Below are 14,901 nucleotides of genomic sequence, written 5' to 3' on the forward strand. Positions count from 1 at the left end.
CATGAATCAAATGATACTCCATTGAAGGAACAGGAACTAGTAGACTCCATCTCTCAGCAGGAGGAAGGCCCCCGTAACATTGTACAGTAGCACATGAAATAGATACAGAGCAGATCCACTCCAACTCCGATGCATCATCTGACCCAGTTCCTAGCATTTGGGGTCTGCCGGTCATGGACCTTCCTGCTTTGGGGGAATATTAACCACGTCAGTGTATGAAAGCCAAGAGAACCCAGCAAATCCACATTTTAAGGGGCAAACTTTCCAGGTAAGATTTTGCCAACTTAGTCCATCGAGAATAATCATTTCTCGCAGGCATCAGCACAGTGAGAGGGAAGCCAAATAACGTTGATTTCCCACCCATGGAAGTTATGCCCCTGCAGGACCCTTAGCTACTTCCTGTTCACATGAGGACTATTATACACTGACATGTTTAAGCCTTGAAAAAGGCAATAGGGTATCCTCTATGAGGAATACATTTGGCTACATTTGTAGCTGACCTGGGAGCCATGTGGCCTGTTGAGTACTGGCACGGAGGAAGCACCTGGCAGAGGTCAGCACCTCTGAGACAATTCCAACTCAGTCGGTTCAGCTGCTCTCCACCTTCCAAAAACTCAGCTGCTGCAGCCCCTCTCTGCTGCTCCCTTTGCCGGCTTTTGATGGGTTTAACCTCTGAGGGTTGTTTACTGTGAGTTTTGATTAATCTTTAAGATGAGACAGAGGATTTTCTCAGCCTCTTACTCTAACTGAAAAGAAGTGCCTCGCTTTCCACTTCTCTCCAATATAATTGCTGTGGCCTTGCCTCATTATGCACATATGCAAGCGCTCATACCTCTTGGTGTAATTTTACATCTATAAACATGGATCATGCTGTGGACATGGCTTGGCAATTTGCTCTTCTCACTTAATATATATTCAAGACATCGGCAATGCCCGTATATAGAGAGCCTCCTCGTTCATTATTATGGCTGCGTAATGTTCCAAAGTTAGGGACAGGAATTATAGTCCCGAAGAAAGAAGAGAACGATAACAGCAACAAAAATCACCTTTGTCATTTCTTATGCCTCTTCCTAGTGGGGGTTGAGGGGGGATACTGGGCAGGTGGGGTGGGGTGGGGGTTGGAAGGGGTTCATTGGTTTTCCCATAATTCTAATCATGGTGTGGACACTCTGGGCTCTTCCTATTCCTTTGTAGCATCTTTTATTATAAAGCAGGTTTTTAAAAAAATATTTATTTATTATTATACATAAGTACACTATAGCTGTCTTCAGACACACCAGAAGAGGGCATTAGATCTCATTATAGGTAGTTGTGAGCCACCATGTGGTTTCTGGGATTTGAACTCAGGACCTCTGGAAGAGCAGTCAGTGCTCTTACCGCTGAGCCATCTCACCAGCCCCGCAGGTTTTCTTGGCTTTGGCATGGGTGACATTTGGAGGATTAAATTTTGATTTATTTAGTTATTTATTTATTGTAAGGACATTCAAACCACGGGATTTGGTTTCTGTTCCTGCTTGTAGCTTCTGAAGTCCTTGGAGTCTCTAGAGTCGTAAGAAGGAGAGACGAGAAGATGAACGCTAAGGTGAGACCCTCATTGATGGCCAGCGACTTGGTCATGTTTACCTTGGAAATTTCCATGAACACCCAAAGGACTGCATTCTGGTTGCTTTAGGACAAGTGAACTCCTAGGACCTGCAGTAGGGCAGCCAGTAGGGTACGAGGCTCACTCCTCTCTTCCTTTGGCTCTGTAAGCCACACTCCGTTATCTGTAATCTTTCTTATCTCTTTCCTAATAAACAGTCCCTGATTTCTAACCAAGTGATTGAGCCCCGGGGGTGTTGGAGGAACCTCAGTTAAGGTTCTCAGTTGGTGGGAAGCACAGATTACAGACCGTGCGTGAGACTGGTACCCAGAGTGGGGGCCGGACCCTCAACCTGTAGGATCTGACTCTACCTCCAGGTAGAGCTCTGTGTTAAAACTGAGCTAAATTGTAAGTTGCCCAGCTAGTGGCTTGCTAGCAAATCTTGGCGGGATACTTGGTGTGTGGGGAGGGAAGAGAAACACCACAAATCTAGTACTGGAAGTGTTAGATAGGCAAGAATAGAAAAAGATACTTTCTCTGTTATTCTTCTTTTTCCCAATGTATATGTCTATAAGAACTTAAACATAATCCCTTCCTTTGTGTCTGTTGTTGTCGTGTGTGAGAGAATATGTAGTGTGTGTGCCCATATGCATGCATGTGCAAACAAGAGCAAAACGTCTCTGTCTGCTGCTCTCCTCTAACCTTCCTTTTACATATGGTAATGTAATATTTCCCCCGGGCTTTAAGTAGTACCCAGAATCCTTTGCAATGTCTCTTTTATGCAAAGCAAAGGGAGACCCTTCTGGTACAAGTTCAGGCATCTTCTATTCTAGAGCATTGCTTTCAGTATCAAGTTTTTAATATAAATTTATTTTTTTTTATTTTATATGCATTACTGTTTTGCCTGCCTGTGTGTCTGTATGAGAGTGTCAGGTTTCCTAGAGCTGGAGCTACAGACAGCTGTGAGCTGCCGTGTGGTTCCTTGGAATTAAGCCTGGCTCCTCTGGAAAAGCAGCCAGTTCTCTTAACCACTAAGCCATATCTCCAGCCTCAGTATCAGTTTAAAAATTTTTTTTAAAGATTTATTTTCTTTCATGTGTATAGATGGCTTGCCTGCATGTGTGTCTGTGTACTATGTGCATGCCTGGTGCCTGTAAAAGTCAGAAGAAAGTGTTGGGTCTCCTGGAAATGGAATTCCAGATGTTTTGAGCCACCACGTGGGTGCTGGGAATGGAATCCAGGTCCTCTTCAAAAGCAGCAAAGCTAACCACTGAGCCACCTCTCCAGCCCCAATATCGTTTTTTGTCATACAGAAAACGACTCTTGTTCCTTGTCAAAATATTACCTGGAGAGTATTAAAAACCTTTAAATTCTTATTAAAATGAGTGTGCACCCAAGATATGTTTGTTAGCAGGCAGATGTTAGGTGGTACAAAGGACCATCTTTCCTCTTACAGGAAAGAGTTGTATGTCCCATATCAGAAAAGGCATGCTAAAAGCAGTCTGTCCTGTTCAGAACAAAATTGGTCAATGGTCACAGGACAATAAAAGCTTTGGTCCATCTTTTATATGTGTGTGTGACAAGGCCTCACAATGTAGCCGAGACTGGCCTCACACACTCAATCTTACTGACTCATTTTCCCCGTTATAGATGAACATGCCTAAACATGCCTGCTAGGATGTTAGCCTTTCTTAGCAGACAGAAATTATTTGTCTCACTGCTGAAATTCTGTCAGTTAACATATAACTTCATCGACTCTGGCCTCCAGGGAGGAGTCTGCTTCAAGTCCAATGAAGGTACATTTCTAAAAAACAAACAAACAAACAAAACAAAACAAAAACCGGAAACCACGCCATGCTCTCTGTTGCACAGTGCTACAGCACCCACTGAAAAGATGCATGCTGCTCTTTTGTTTCTTCCGTTTGGGGGATTTTCAAACGTTCTCCATTGTTTTTTTTTTTTTAAAGATTTATTTATTTTTATTTGTATGCATGTATGTGTGAGTGTATGTATGTCAAGTGAGTGCAGATGATCCTTGAGTCCAGAAGAGGGCGCCAGATTCCCTGGAGCTGGAGTCACAGGCCATTGTGAGTTGCCCAAGGGGAGGGCTGCTGGGATCCAAATCCTCACCGAAATCCTCTCAAAGAGCATCTGGTGATCTTAACACCTGAGCCCTCTCTCCAGTCTCTTCTTCCTCCTTACCTCCCTCTCTCTCTCCCTTCCCTCCTCCCCTCCCTCGCTCCGCCCCCCCCCCTCTCTCTCTCAGAATCCACATCGTACCAGCGTAATTCCTCCCTAAGGGAAACCAGCGAAAGCTCCTGTGGTCCTTTCTCCTCTCCCTCCTCTTCCTTCTCTCCATCCACACTCCAGGAAGGTGAGGCTAGTCCCCTGAGACATTGAGTTTCCTTTAGTCACTGCTCGGACCAGGCTTCCTGCCTTCTCACCTTTCTCTCTCCTTTTCCTCTTTCTTTTCTTCCTCTCTCTCTTTCCCCCTCTCCTACTCCAATTCTTCCTCCTCTACCCGCTGCCTCCCTTCCTCCCAGGAGCCCCCTTCCTTCCTTGCATTAAGAAAATATATCCTATTTTATTGAGATATGATTCATATACCATATAGCCATTTAAAGTACATAACTCCGTGGCTTTTGACAGATTCACACAGTTGTGCATTCCTGTCACCCTAAAAAGAAGCCCTATCCTGATTAACAGTCACTGTCATCTCCTCCCACCCCTTAGCAACCAGGAATTCACATTCTGTCTCTACAGATTCGCCTATTCTAGAGATTTCTATAAATAAAGTCATACAATGTGTGGGGCTTTTCTGACTGGTTTCTTTCACTTGGCTTAATGTTTTCATGGCTCATTCATGCTGCAGCGTGTATCAGTAATTCACTATTTTATTACCAAGTAATATTGCATCAAACGGATATACAGAATTGTACTTAATCAGTCAGTAAGTACATGGGCTGCCTCCACCTAGGGGGCTATTAGGAAAAACGCTGACGTAAATTCTCGGAGACCACTTAACTTTTATTCACTGGGGACAGGGATGAGAATTTGTTAACACAAATTATTTGCTTCTTTATATTTTTAAAAACTGTCAAATCACGCCCATTAATCTGACATGTTTTTCTGGTTGAGAAAACTATGGGGGTGGGGGTTATTTAGAAATTCACATTTCATTTTTTTTCCAATTTTTTAAGTTTATTTCCGATTGAGAATTTTCTACATTCAGGGAGTGTATTTTGATCAGATTCACACACACACACACACACACACACACACACACACACACACACACCATTCTCTCCATTCTAATTCCTCCCCTATCCCTATCACTGCTATTTCCTCTAACTTCATGAGGACTCTAGTTTTTTTAAAAAAAATCGTAGACTCCCTTTAGTTTATGGCAATCTGCGCATGCGTGTGGTGGCACCTCTTAGTGCTTTAGTAGCCTTTCTGGAGGGGAGAGCTGATAGGCTGTGGGAGCCAGAGCAGTGGGAGGTCGTGGTGAAACAAGGTTTTCCGAGCTGGGCGTGGTGGCGCACGCCTTTAATCCCAGCACTCGGGAGGCAGAAGCAGGTGGATTTCTGAGTTTGAGGCCACCCTGGTCTACAGCCTGAGTTCCAGGACAGCCAGGGCTATACAGAGAAAACGCCAGGAAGTCCAACCCGGAGCTGGCTGCTGGAAGAGGAGTCTGTTTTCTTCCTTCAGTGTTTGGGGTTTTGTTTTTTGAGATAGGGTCTCTGTTGCCCAGACTGGCCTGGCTGTGAATTTCCCAACCTCCTTCCTCACAAGTCCTGGACTTCCAGATACAGGCTACCATGCTCAGCTAACTTTATGTCAACTCGACACAAGCTAGAGTAATTGGAGAAGAAGGAGCCTCAGTTGAGAAAATACCTCTAGAAGATCGAACTGTAGACAGGCCTGTCAGGCATTTTCGTAATTAGCGATGGATCAGGGAGGGTCCAGCCCATTGTGGGTGGTGGTCTTGGGTTCTATAAGAAAGCAGGCTGAGCAAACCACGTGGAGCAAGCCAATAAGCAGCATCCCTCCATGGCCTCTGTATCAGCTCCTGCCTCCCAGCCCTACTTGAGTTCCTGTTCCGACTTCCTTCAGTAAGGGACTACTGTGTGGAAGTGTAAGCCTAATTATCGTTCTCCTTCTTCACTTGCTTTTGGTCCTGGCGTTTCATCATAGCAATAAGAACCTTAAGTAGGGCAGTGGTGTTTGAGAGCCACCCAGAATGAAGTGACCTCCTTCATCACTAGCAAGTAAGTAAATAAGTTGCTGCCTTAAAAAGAAAAAAAAAAGGTTAATCCTTCAGGGAAGCGTAGGCATTTTACAAAAGTCAATACCATGTTATTTATTAGCTTATCAGATGAGTGGGAGTTTTGACTCATTGAGAAGGGCAGGGAGGGATTCCAGAAAGCTCCAGTAGAAATCTGATAGCTCTGCCTAGGAGCCACATTCCAGGACACAGCAAACGACCAGGTCAGGGCAGTGGCCCCAAAGCACAGTTGACATCGTTCACCAGTGGCAGCAAGTGTTGGCATCAGGACCTCTGAAACCTGTGACATCACAGGCAACAGAACAACCTACATGCCTGTTGCCAAGACAACAGCCACCATATTCCCAGAATCCATTGGTCTCACCTCCCATCTTTACTGTGATCACATCACCTTCCATATATATATATGTGTGTGTGTGTGTGTGTGTATATATATACATATACATACATACATATATATACACATATACACATACATATATATACACATATACACATACATATATACACACATATACATACACACACACACACATATATATATATATGTATATATATATATATATGGAACGCCTCTCCTCTCTCTCTCTCTCTCCCTCTCTCTCTCTCTCTCTCTCTCTCTCTTGCTCTCTCTCTCTCTCTCTCCCTCTCTCTCTCTCTCTCCCTCTCTCTCTCTCTCTCTCTCTCTCTCTCTCTCTCTCTCTCTCTCTCTCTCTCTTGCTCTCTCTCCCCCCTTTCTCTTTCTGCCACCACCTTCCCCCTCTCTCTCCCAATAAACCTCTTAACTGGAGAAACTGCTTTGGCTTGGTGTTCTGTGTTCAGACTCCAGCCGCTATTCTAACACATCAGCAAGTACCACACAACCACATGTGCTTGTCTGACCAAGCCCGCTCAGTCAGTCAACAGCTTCTCCAGCGCAGGAGCGAGGCTTAAAAAGGAAGAGACGATTAGACAGTGCTGCAGCGTGACCCCAGTCAACTCTGAGACTGAGGCAGGTTTATTTTTTTCCCAAACAGCTTTTATACCATTTTAATTTCATGCAAGTATTAAGGTCAGTTCTAAGTTGAGGAATAAGCAAGACAATAAACACAAATAGTCAAGAAACAAGCAAGGCAATAAACAGAGTCCCACGATCACCCCTGTGATCACTGTTTCTAAGGGCTTATCAGGATGACCAAGATATCTGAGCCTACTTCACCACTCAAGCCCAAAGTCCTATTCTTGCCTGAAGTCTACTTCTTTTGTTATTTTGCTGTTGTTGTTATTTCCTTGTTCTAGCCAAAAATTAGATTCCTGCCTGAAGCCCATTTCCTTGTCCTTAGCCAATATCAGATTCCTGCCAAGGGACCCCCAAAAGTTCTCCATATTTGTCCCTAGGTTTTCAGTTGTATTTATCTCATGGATACCCCAACCTGCCTCTCAGAGCACAGGTCCCATCCAGTTAACCAGCCTCCCAAACAGACTCCCAGACCTGCGTTTTCTCATACCTGTGGACCAGCCTCCTCATTTACCTTTACGGCTGGTCTCCTGGCTTTCACGTTCACAGAACAAGACCTTTGAGAGCCACCCCCCTCCTCTGTTCAGCGTGTTCTGATAGCTTCCGATCATGGTCATTTGACAAATCAGAATCTTTACAGTGGTCCATAAATGTCTGCCTCCATCATTCCCTGTTACAGGGCTGTGTGATTCCTGCTGTTCCTCCCACACGGCAGGCACTTCTGCCCAGGCCACTGCAGATGAAGCTGAGTCCTGCCAAAACCTGCATGGTGAATGCTTTTCCTTCATAGCCTCATAAGGGACTTTTTTTGTAACATCCCCTCCTCCAGCTGCAGGAGCTCTGCATTGCCAGACTGAGCACTGTTGGAGGCGGTATGAACACCAGAAGAGGCAACTCTAGGACAAGTGCTGTGGTGTTAGCTTGAGATGGACACTTTAGACTCCATTCAGAGCTTCCTATATAGACAAGTGCAGTAATGGGGGCGGGACGAGGGAGGCCGAACTCACTTCACACCGATATCATGACTTCTAAAAACTGTTCTCTACAGAAAGGAATAAGGACATCCTGAAGTGGTCGTTGGCCGCAGAGCTGGGGCAGGAAAAATATATCAAGAGCCTGGAGCATCCTTTCTAACTAAATTATTGCTGGGGATAGTGACATACGCCTTTAATCCCCAGAAGCTGGGTGTTCAAGCCAACCTGAGCTACCTGTGAACTTTATCTCCAAGCAAACAAACAAACAAATAAAAAAATCCTCAGAACCCAGTTGGAAGGAGGTCTCTCCAGCAAAATAACAGACAATTTGAACATAAAAGTAATTGCCGGGCAGTGGTGGCACATACCTCTAATCCTGGCACTCAGGAGGCAGAGACAAGCAGATGAGGCTAAACTGATCTACTCAGAGAAACACTGTCTGGAATTTTTTTTTTTTTTTTAATTCATGAGGGTTAACAATGCGGCTCGGTGGGGAAATGTACTTGCCTGATGACCTGGGCTCCCTCCTGGAACCCACAGAAGAATGAAAGGGCTGAGTCAGACCGTTATCCTCTGACCGCCACACGTGCACCGTGGCGTGAGCACGCACTCACAGGCACACACACGGACACATCATATAAACAAGCACACAGCAATTTAACTTAAAAAAAAAACTGATGATAACGATTGCTTGTTGAGACAAAAATCTCTATATGTAGTACAGGCTGACCTTGGTCCTCTATCTTCAAACCACAACCTCTCAAGGGTTGGGATAACATGTCTGTGCCTCTATCCTCAACCCCATAGTACTCCGCCATAACTCACTCAATAAATGAGTTCATGCCGGGCAGTGGTGGCGCACGCCCTTAATCCCTGCACTTGGGAGACAGAGGCAGGCAGATTTCTGAGTTCGAGGCCAGCCTGGTCTACAGAGTTCCAGGACAGCCAGGGCTACACAGAGAAACCCTGTCTCGAATAAAAACCAAATAAATAAATAAATAAGTTCATAAGTGCAGTGTTTGTTGAGGACCAAGGAAATTACAGTTTTCTTTCTTTCTTTCTTTCTTTCTTTCTTTCTTTCTTTCTTTCTTTCTTTCTTTCTTTTCCTTCCTTCCTTCCTTCCTTCCTTCCTTCCTTCCTTCCTTCTTTCCTTCCTTTCCTTACAGATTTATTTGTTTTATTTATATGAGTACACTGTAGCTGTCTTCAGGCACACCAGAAGAGGGCATCAGATCCCATTATAGATGGTTGTGAGCCAAGATGTGGTTGCTGGGAATTGAACTCAGGACCTCTGGAATTGCAGTCAGTTGTCTTAACCACTGAGCCATCTCTCCAGCCTCCTACAGTTTGTTTGTTTGTTTGTTTGTTTGTTTGTTTGAGAAATGCCTCCTAAAAGTTGTATTCATTAAAAAGGTAACATTGTAGTGGAGAAGTCTAGCCCAGTGCTACCCTGATAATCGACCGATTTAAGTCACAGTCACTAGCTCTGGGGATTGGACAATGGACACTGAGTGACCCAGTAGGGTGGAAAGGGACGAGTCTGACTTTTATTTTTGTGTTGTTTTCACCCAGGACACCTGAGCCAAGTCATGAAGAAATGCCAGACAGATACCTCACAGTGAATATTCTCCAACAGGTCTCCATCCCTCAGACAGATATGGAGAAACTGTTGCCAACCAAAAGGGCTGAAGGAAGTTGGGCTACTAAAGCTGTAGGGGACCCTGACGGTGAGCCCTGTGTGCAAAAGACCTGACTGGAGAAGATGATATTACAATTAGGTTTAGACAGTCATGATGCAGAGGCAGTTGCAGATTTGCACAATGCTTCCACTTGGCTGGAGAATTAGGCCAGGTCCCGGCTTGGCCCGGCATTGGTTCCAGTGTTGACACCGTTGTCTATGCGGTTGTGATGGTTTCATCTTCCACCCAAAGCTGTCTATGTGCCCTCTGCTTACTCCGTGAAGGGACTGGTCATCACTGCAGGTGTGTGTCATTGGATTGAGTTTCTAGATTTGAGGGTGGCTCCCTGGAATCTTGTGTTACCATGGCTCTGGGAGCAGCCCAGAGGACAGGTCCCCTGGGCCGAAGAGATCATCCCTACTGTGTAGCCTTTCATGCGATGGTGTTCCAGTCAGTTGTGTCGATCCCAAAGCATGCACACAGCACACTTCCTAAAGCAAAGCCACAGAGTGAGGTCTGTAGCGTGTGTTAATGTATTCATCTTGGGGGTGCAGCGGCTAGTGTCTATCAGGAGAGGTAAAAGGTAGTCTGATGGCAGCCTAAAGGTTGTCCTACACTGAAAACAAAAAACAACTAGAGCAGCTGGCCTTGCAGGAGAACAACCTTACTCCACAGCTCCACCATCTGCAATGTGACAAGCAAGGATCGTGCCAAGGTCACAAGTGCCGCTAAAATGACTGTGATTTGATTGATTGATTGATTGATTGATTGATTTTTTTTTCCATTCATTCCTTCCCTCCCCTGCCCCCTCTTTTTTCCTACATCCAGAATGAAGGGAACTACTAAACTTTCCATAGAGGCTACTAAATAGTGATGAAAACTTTTTGGCAGAGTTCACAAGCCTGCTGAGTTCTAGCCACAGGCTGTGGCTGGCTTGTTGCTGATAAGAGGGTACCTTATCAGCAGTGGTGGCGCACGCCTTTAATCCCAGCACTTGGGAGGCAGAGGCAGGCAGATGTCTGAGTTTAGAGGCCAGCCTGGTCTACAAAGTGAACTCCATGACAGCCAGGGCTACACAGAGAAACCCTGTCTCGAAAAAACAAAACAAAAAATTAAATTAAATTAAATTAAATTTTAAAAAAAGAAGAAGATACCTACAGTGAGCCTTTGAGTGGAACAGAGGTGATGCAGGATTAAAGTGGGGGGCATAGGCTATGGGTTGCCCCATTGTAACGGGATAGGCAACTTTAAGCAAGAGGGTAGATGTGAACTGGCTTCTGCAGAGAACGCTGGCTGGATGCCATGATGGATTTGATGAGTGGGAGGCTGACGATAATCCTGAGCAGGACTAAGACATGCTTCAAAGAGCAACTAACTGGCAGGGTAAAGCTGGTGCCTTTGCAAGGCTCAGTGGGCATTGTTCCTGTAGAGTTCAGCCTATTTGGCTGCAAATGCCCTGCCCAGCCAAGCACACTGGAAGCCACTTCGGGGAAAAGACTGCAAATCTTCCTTCATGTTTCCTCACCTGAAACCCCAGATTGAGGGTTCATCTGTTAGGTGTCTTCATCCTGACCCGGTTAAAATGCAAGTCCCTTTGAGAAAGCATTGACAAGTCCAGAATCCTGTATTTACAATGTTTAAGGCTAGAGATACTTCAGATTTTGTTAGATTTGGGAATATTCTCATATGCATAATGAAATATCTTGGGAAATGGGACCTAAGTCAAAACAGGAAACTCACTTCCATCTCCTATGTATGCACACAACCCAGGGGGTGATTCTGTATTGTGTTTTTGGTAAAGTTGCTCACCCAAAATATAAAGTTGTATGATACTCAAAAAGTTTTGGGTTTAGTGCTGGAGAGCTAGCTTAACCAGCAAAGGGCTTGCTATACAAACGTGAAAATCTGAGATTCCTAGAACCCACATAAAAGTCAGGAATGATGGCACATACCTGTAACCGCAGCACTGGGGGAGTGGAGGCAGGCAGATTCCTGGAGTTCATTGATCAGCCAGCCTGGCCCAAGAGATGAATGTCGGGTTCAGGAGAGGCCCCCTAAAATAACAATGGAGAACAACTCAGTAAAGACACTCAACCTTGACCTCTTACTTCCACGTGCATCCTTAAGTACCTACACCTTCATATACATGTGCATATATCCACGTTAACAGGTGTATACTTCACACACACACACACACACACACAAACATACTGGATAGATAGATAGAGGATAGATAGATAGATAGATAGATAGATAGATAGATAGATAGATAGATAGATAAAATCCAGGGGGTAGTGGCTCACTTATAAGCCAAGTCCTGAAGAGGCAGGGCTAGGAGGATCCTGCAGCTTGCTAGCCAGCAAACCTACTAAATTGGTGAGCTCCAAATTCAGTGAGAGACTCTCAAATTATGAGCTGAAGAGTAATTGAAGAACAACACCCAATGTTAATGCCCTTCACACACACACACACACACACACCAGAGAGAGAGAGAAAGAGAGAGAGAGAGAGAGAGAGAGAGAGAGAGAGAGAGAGAGAGATAGATTTTGAAGAATTTAGGGTCTCAGAGTTCAGATTAACGGCTATTCAGCATTTTATTTACCCTTTGCTCTGAATGATTTTATCCAGATTTCTTTAAGGGCATTAAGGAGAATTCAGTTAAGTTTGTGAGCTCCCATCCCTACCCAGCCAGATGGGCAGAATGAAAAAGGCCCTTATTGACAGACTAACAGAAATTTTCCATTTTCATGCCTTTTTTTTTTTTTTTGTACTGTGCTGTGCCATATTCTGCCCCTCCCCCACATGCCTCTCTGGATGGAGGACACTGAGTCACTCTCTCAGGGTGATGAGGGCAAAAAAGAATCAAACAGGGATGTCCCTAAGGAGGGTGTGTGCAAGGGACCCAGGGCAGCCGGTTGTACTGCAGCATGCTTTCCCCATATTTGCAGCCCCAGAGGCACCCTTAGGTGAGAGCCCAGCATTACGTGTGGGTTCTTGTATTAAATTAAGAAGTCAAACGCCCCCCCCTTTTTTTTTACCCTGCTCCTCCTTTCAACTGATGAAAAGTCCCCACAACCTGGCAAGTTACCTGAGTGATGGCAGGGACAACCCTATATACCTTGAAGATGTTTATAAACATAAACACTATCCCGAGACGGAAAGGCATTGGCTGGATTTCCTTCTAGTTCATTTCGTAGGCATTTGTTACCTATCTACGATCTCACCCGTTGAGCCTGGGCGTGTGCTCCGAATCGAAGCCAAGCAAAACGAAAGAACAGAGGTTGTGTTGTATATTTTTACTATGAGAGAAAGTCCTGGGAGAATACACACCAAACAGTGAGATTAAAGAAGGTCCAAAGAATGGCTTTTCCCTTTTTATCTTACTGACTCCTGACTGCTTTGGAAGACATCTGCTTCCATTAAAGGAAACGTCAATTGTTTACATTAGCAGGCCAAATAATGGATTTCATTTTAAAGAACAACATATTAACGTCCCTTGGTGAGGACGGAAGAGGCTTTACTTAGTGGAACTTTGTTCAGTTCAGTGAGCATAGGGGCCATCTATGTCATCGGGGAGGAGGGTTCCAGCTCAACTCACTCAAGAATGAACTCAATGGATTTGTAATCACTTGTATAGAGGATCAGTGGGTAGAAGGAACTATCTAGAATATGGAGTTTCTAACTAAACAGATCGGCTCGCCGGCATTATTGCTAAAGACGGGAGCATTTGATACGATGTCAAGAACAGAAAGACGCCACTCTGGGAAGCTATGCTAGCCTGACTCGGCAGGACTTTTCTCTTCTACAGTTCCATTCACATGTAAGAGGTGTTGGGGTCTCTGCTGCCTGTTTAATTCCAGATTCATCTTCCTGGGAATCTGGTGAAAGATTTATGGTTATTTCTAAACGGTTGCTTTTCTTGCTGTTTTTCAACCAACCAAAAAGCATCTTTATAAACGGGTGCTAATTGATATGAAGATCATTTTGGTATGCCCTAGATAGAATGAAGCCAAATGTCTGGATTTAAAACAATTTCAAACAATCATTTACTATTTTGCTTTACTCTGAAGAACATAAATTTACTTCAGTTATTCTATCTGTAAAGATTTATTTGGAATAAGAAATATTCCATTGACTTCGTGTGCTGTAATGTGGGAAAATGTCATGTTTTTCACAGTTTCTATCAATGTGAAATAAAATTTAATTTTGGCTTTAAAAAAAGAGGTGTTGGGGTCACTTTTACCCCCCATTACCCTCTCACCTATTTTCGTCTCCTTCCCCTTTTCTTCTTTCCAAGATGTCCTGCTGGTACCTTCATGTCCTTTTTGTTTTGTGACAGTTGTTTGCATGAGCATGGGTGTGAGGTTATTTGCTGGCCACAGGTAGCTCACCAGCATCACACTGCTAGAGAAAATGGCTCCCCTTGCCCAAGCCACTGCCACCTGGACAGGATTTTTGCTCCAAGTGAATTGGCCAAGGACAGAGAGGGGAGCCCCTGACCGGGCTAGTCAGAAGGGACTCAGAAACTGAGTCAAGTTTTGGTCAGAGTTTCCTCTAACTGCTGAGACAACACAGCTCGGTTTGAAATGGTCTCCTTGGTAACCAAGGTACTCACAGGGCTGCATTTTTACTTTGGAGGCTTTAGAGGAGAATTCATTTCCTTGGCTTTTCCAACTTCAAGAGGCCATACATATGCCAACTGGGTACAGAGCCTTCTCCATCTTCTAAGCCCACATTCCGCTCTTCTCTTGACTGCTTCCATCCACACATCTGCTCCTCTGACTGTTCTCCCTCCCTCCTCCCCTTGTGAGGAGGTCATAGTGACCCCAAGCACACCTAGGTGACCCAGGACAACCCCTCAATCCCAGAGTGTTTACTTCAACCATTTGCAATATCTTTCCCATGGAGGGTGACATACTAACAGACGCAGAAAAGCAGGAAGCAAGTACAATCGCTTTTCCTTTTACATTTAATTTAGAGACGGGCAGATCTCTGAGTTCAAGTCCAGCCTGATCTACAGAGCGAGTTCCAGGGCAGCCAGGGCTATGCAGAAAAACCCGACTCAAAAAAAAAAAAAAAAAAAGATATTTAAACATTGTTAGGCCTGTGTCACCATGCCTGGTTTATTTCATTATTAGATTTTATTCTTTTGTTATTATGTCTGTGTAGGTACATACATGCCATCACATTAGTGTGGAGGTCGGAGGACGGCTTTGTGATGCTGGTTCTACCTTTACATGGATTCTGGGGATTGAAGTCAAGCTGTCATAAAGCTTGTGAGACAGTGCTCACTCACTGAGCTGTCACCTGTCCCTTGTTATTCTTTCCTACCATGATTAATGTGCACTTTTTTTTTTTTTTTTGGTTTTTCGAGACAGGGT

Source organism: Mus caroli, unplaced genomic scaffold (genome assembly GCF_978045245.1).
Source record: "Mus caroli unplaced genomic scaffold, Mus_caroli_1 scaffold_10, whole genome shotgun sequence".
In the NCBI taxonomy this organism is placed as follows: domain Eukaryota; kingdom Metazoa; phylum Chordata; class Mammalia; order Rodentia; family Muridae; genus Mus; species Mus caroli.